At 40.9% G+C, this 5,935-nt stretch overlaps 1 protein-coding gene across 1 annotated transcript in view; it reads left to right on the plus strand.

The window, feature by feature from the left end:
• The window catches only part of sumf2 (sulfatase modifying factor 2), a 65,182-nt gene that overhangs the window by 366 nt on the left and 58,881 nt on the right, over nucleotides 1-5,935 (plus strand). The window lies entirely within an intron of this gene.

Consider the following 5,935-nt stretch of genomic DNA (forward strand, 5'->3'; position numbering starts at 1 on the left):
TGGTATGGTGCAGTAGAACGGGGAAGGGGGAATGCATTGAAGAGGGGATGAGAAGGGAGAGGGGTATGTTGGAATGGGTTCGCTAAGAGTACAGTATTAGGTGCTGGCAATTAGTGTGTTGGGAAGAGTTTTGCAGGAAGGTAGAAAAGGGTTAAGGTGAGGTGCAGCAAGTGAGATTTTGGGTGGGAATGGTGCAAGAGTGTAGGGAGAGGGATGTGACTTGTGTTGGAAGGGTATGAAGGGCATGAGGACATGGTGGCTGTGAGATGTATGGGATGAGGTGGGTACAGAGAGGGAGGCTGTACAGAGATGGGTTGCTTATAAGTAGTAGATGGTGGTTATGTGGTAGGCATATTGTGGGTTGGGAGATGTTGTTTATTTCAATTATCTTTATTAACCTCACTGTTCACCACCACAGATACCTATTTAGATAATCTTAGTCAAATTTGAATGATCCAGTGATCTGTCTGTGACACTCTACAGATCCTAAATACTTGATGTATGAAAAAGATTTTTCTGTTGTTGCTATTGTTTATTTTGCCAAATACTTAATATATCTCGTTTGATTCTTAATCTTCCCATTAATGGAAAAAGTTTCTCTCATCTCAGTCCAGACCTCTTAGGATTTAGCACACCTCTACCAAGTCTCCTCTCATTCCTCTCCAACAGGAAAACAGTCCCAATTACTCCGATGATAACTGAAGTTCCTCATCATTGGAACCATACTTTTGAATGCTTTCTGTATTCTCTTAATTGCTTCACATCCTCCTTAAAGTATGGTGCCCCCAGTACTGTAGTTGAGGCTGGATAAGGGTTTAACATGACTTCCATGCTTTTGTTCCTTTATGCTTCTATTTATAAAACTCAAATATGATTTAATATCTTTGAACCAGGCCTGCTGTTTTTATTGATTTATGGGCTCCGGTCCCTATGTTCTGGCACCACCTTTAGAATTATATCCTTTATTTTATATTGGCTCGTAGTGTTCTTACTCCCAATATCAATCACTGCTTTGTGTTAATTTGCCACTTACTTGCCCTATCCACCAACCCAGCTATCAGTTTGAATTTTTAACATCGTTACTGTTCACAAATGTGCCCAAGTTTCATCTTGTTTGAAAATTCTACACATTTTTCTAAATCAGGAAGACCTGATATCTTAATTGCAACCCCAAGGAGCTCACCTGCAAACCTTTCTCTCGTCTGAAAAGCATCCGTTAACTGCAACATTGTTTCCTGTCACTCAACCAATTTATTTTCCATATTTCTTTTTATTCAGTGAGTCCCACATTTTGCTCAGGGCATAGTACTGTATCAGGTTTGGAAGGATGGGGTAACTGAACACCTTGTACATTTTCAGTTAATCAGGGAGAGTAGACAGTACACATGATAGGCAGTGCCTGACAAAGTTTAGATTACCTACTGTGTGGAAACAGGCCCTTTGGCCCAATAAGTCCGCACCAACCCTCTGAAGAGCAACCCACCCAGACCCATTCCCCTACACTTACCCCTTCACCTAACACTACGGGCAATTTAGCGTGGCCAGTTCACCTAACCTACACATTTTTGGATTGTGGGAGGAAACCGGAGCACCAGGAGGAAACCCACGCAGACACAGGGAGAATGTGCAAACTCCACACAGACAGTTGCCTGAGGCGGGAATTGAACCCGGGTCTCGAACTGTGAGGCAGCAGTGCTTAACTGCTGTGCCACCGTGCCACTCTCAATAATTTTTGAAGTTCATAATTTTTGAAGAGGGAATGGGGCATGTCTATATTGTTCATACAGACATCCGGAAGGATTTGATATGGTTGCACAAAAGAGACTGTCAGCTAAGGTAGAAACCCACAGAACTGAGGGCAAATTATTGACATTGCTAGGAGATTGCTTGAATAGCAGGCAACAGAAAGTAGGGATAATGGGTACGTAGTTAGATTGGCCATGGGTGTCCCATAAGGACCTGCATTCAGATCTCAATTTTTCACATTAATGATTTGGGTAATGGCAGAGGGAGTCATATATCCAAATTTGCCTATGGCACAAAGTTAGGCAGGGTTGTAGACTGTATAGATGATAGCATAAAATTACAAAGGGATATTGATTGACTAAGTGAATGGGCGAAACTGTGACAGATGGAGTTCATTGTATACAAAATGTAAGGTCATCCATTTTGGAACTGAAAAAGGATACATTAGGGTACTTTCTGGAAGGTACAAAGTTGAATGTAGTGCACTGAATCCAAAGAGATGATAGGTTGAAGCGCATAGATCTCATGCAGAAAATAATCAAGAAAGCTAATGGTCTTCAGATTGTAATGATTGTTCATCCTTGTACTGGAATATACTGATGTGGAAGACTGCAGTTATGCAGAATCTTCGACCCCCCGCATGGAGTACTGTGAGCAGATCTGGACACCTCACCTGAGAAAGGATTAATTAACCTTGGAAGGGAGGGCAACATAAGTTTGCAAGAATGATACCTGCTTTCAGTAGTTGTTATGAGGAAAGATTATACAGATTAGGTCCATTTTCTGTAGAATTTAAAAGGCTGATGTGATCTAATCAAGTCTTCAAGATATTAAGAAGAAAAGGGTCTATAAAGAGAAACTATTTTCACTGGTCGGGTATTCTAGACAGAGACCCGATCTGGCCTGAATTCTCAATATTCAGGCGATGTTAGGAAGCACTTGTACACGCACAGGGTGGTAGATATTTAGAAATCTCCTCACAAATGGCAGTGGGTATAGGCTCAGTTGTTGATTTTAAATCGGTGATAGATACATTTTTACAAAGTACTGGTATCTGCCACAGATCAGCCATTATTTCATTGAATGGTGAAACAGGCTTGAGGAGCTGAATAGCCTACTCCTGTTCTTACGTTTGTAAATCTGCATAGACCTCTTCAAGTTTGTTAAACACGATTTATCCTTAAATCAGTGTTCATTTCCCTTATAATTAACTGGCATTTGCCCAAGTCACTCTTACTTGTGACCGGAGTTATCATTCATTGTATATATTCCTTCCAGTATTAGACCTCCCAAAATATATCACCTTGCACTTAGCAGGATTAAATTCCATTTGCCATTGCTGTGCTTAATTTACTAGCTGGCTAGCCTGAGACCGTCCTCACGATTAACAACACCTCCACTTTTCATGTCATCTGCAAATTTACTAATCACACCTTCTACATTCATCAAAGTCTACATTCACCAAGCACTGAGGATGTCACCTAGACAGGGGACAAAACGTCTGCAACACAAATTCCCAGCTCGGCGAACAGAACCACAACAACGAGCACCCGAGCTACAAATCTTCTCACAAACTTTGAATTCATCAAAGTCGTTTGTGTACATAAGAAATAGCAAGCGTCCCAGCACTGATCCCTGTGGTACACTGCTGGTCACAGACTTCCAAATACAAAAACAATCCTTTGTATTCTATTTGTAAGCCAGTTTTGAATACAGTTTGCTTTGGATCCCATAGGCTCTTAACTTTTGGACTAGTTTTCCATGTAGGACTTTGTCAAAGGCCTAACTGAAGCCTGTGTAAAACAGATCAATTGCACGACCCTCTTCAGTATATTTAGTCACTTTTTGAAAAACCTCAGTTAAATTAGTCAGACAGGATTTCTCTCTTAACAAATCCAAGCTGACTATCCCTGATCAATCTCTGTGTCTCAAAGTGTGGATTAATCATCTCCATTTCTTTTCAAATAATTTCCTTGCCACTGACATCAAACTAAATAAAAACTGAAAGAACTGAAGATGCTAGAAATTGGAAACAACAACAGAGATTGTATGAAAAGCTCAGGTGGTCAGCCAGCATCTGTGAAGAGAAATCAGTTAATGTTTTGGATCCAGTGACCCTTCCAGTGACTACACGTTCTGAGAAAGGGTCATTGGACCAGAAATGTTAACTCTTATTTCTCTCCACAGATGTTGCCAGATCTGCTGAGTTTTTCCAGCAATTTCTGTTTTTGTTACTGACATCAGACTAACTCTTCTGGAATTACCCTGCCTTTCTTGAACAAAGTAATCACATTTGCTTTCCTCCAGTCATCTGGTACTTTGCCTGTGACCAGCGAAATATTAAATACAGTTTATCTGCCAGGGCCCTAGCAATCCCCTCCCTAACCTCCCAAAGCAGTTTGGGAAACATCTCATGAGGCCCTGGGGATCTATGTGTCTGTATGCTGCTGAAACATTTTATATTTCTTTCTCATTAGTCTCAATGTGTTCTAGAACCTCACCAACCCAAGTGATATCACCGGCTATATTGTTTCTCTGTCCTCTGTGAAGACAGGTCAGAAGTATTCATTTGAGACCTCATCCAATGGTTCCACACACAGATTGCTTCTTTTATCTCTAATAGGTAGCTTCTCATGTCCCCTTTATTTTTTTCATCCACCCATTCACAGTCAGCTGTGACATCTCCCAGTTTTTGGGAGTTCCATTTGCTATACATACCTCTAAGCCCCAGTCACATGCAGCATTCCTTGAACTGGCCGGTAAGGTATCTTTCCAATCTTTAATTAGCAACAAATTAATGCAGCCATGCTTCAAATTAACCATGAGACAATGAGATAGGTCACTGACAATGTGTAAAGGAATAAAACCAAATGATCCTGCCAATTAATTCTGATTTTGTAATTCAGGGCTAATACAATTATTATTAAAAAAAATAAATAAAGTATTCATTATCTGTAATTCAGAGGTGGAAACTGAACAAATGACTAAGACATTTTAGAGTCATCAATATAAACTGGAAGTTCATTTACTGAATATTCAATATTTAAAATGTAAAATGTATACAGTTTCCAACTCTGAAATCCCTTAATTTAAATCCCAGATTAGGTTCCTTAAGCGGTCCTGATCAGTCATTGCTCATTTACAATGCTATAGGCCGTAAAATGACTGCAGCAGCATTAAAAGATCTTGTCTACTCACATGCAACAAAATACTTCTAATATATAAACAATGGCCAAATCCAAAGACACAGATATTGACAACAGGATATTAATTTTGTTACATGATTTCTCACAACATAATGTTGAACTGATACTTCAATTGTCAGTGAGGGAGGGGAATAAAATAAAGCTACGACTGGCAAACAATCATCACCGATGAGACACAGCAGTCTTAAACTTAAGTGGAAACACGGGTTTGAAACAAAAGTTAAATCTGCTAGTATCATTTTCTGAAAACACTGTTGGTTTGGGATATTTTGGATCTGTCTTTATACTTGCAGTTTTACAAAATTGAACTAAATTAAATAAGGTTCATGCAATTCCTCCACTCGGTGATCAAAGTTAAAGTCTGAAGTGATTTTCCTCAATGTTAGGTTTCAATAATAAATAAAATTGAGCAGAGACCTGCTCTCATCCTGGAGCAGAATGATTCTGCACCTGAGGCCCAGATTTAGTGCTACTGCTTTACTTCCTTTAGTCAATTCTTTCATGCATACAACAAATAGAGGTGAGAGGATTGAAAATGATCTTTGGCAGTAGCATGAAATACAGGGGAACCTCGATTATCCAAATGTGATGGGCGGGCATATTTCATTCGGATAATCGATTATTTGGTTAATCGATTAAATGCCTTTCCTCTGGGGCTCGGAGTTTTAAACGTCTGCTCCCCGTTCAGGAGACCATAGCTATACATAGCGCATGAGTCCCTATGCCGGAATCGCTCTTGCCCTCAAACCTGTTGAACACTGCCCCCGTCCCGTCAAACACAAACCCCCACCCCCGGTTGTGTCCAACACAATCCCCCGCCTGCCCACAACCCCGTTCAATACTGCTCTCTGCCCCCATTTAACACGGCCCCCCCTGCCCGCCCCTCAAACCCCTCCACCCATCCCCCACTCGTGTCCAAAACCGCCACCCTAGTGCACACCCCCGCCTGTGCCAACCAGCCCTGTCCAACACCGCCCCCCACT

This window comes from Chiloscyllium plagiosum, chromosome 28 (assembly GCF_004010195.1).
Source record: "Chiloscyllium plagiosum isolate BGI_BamShark_2017 chromosome 28, ASM401019v2, whole genome shotgun sequence".
Taxonomy (NCBI): domain Eukaryota; kingdom Metazoa; phylum Chordata; class Chondrichthyes; order Orectolobiformes; family Hemiscylliidae; genus Chiloscyllium; species Chiloscyllium plagiosum.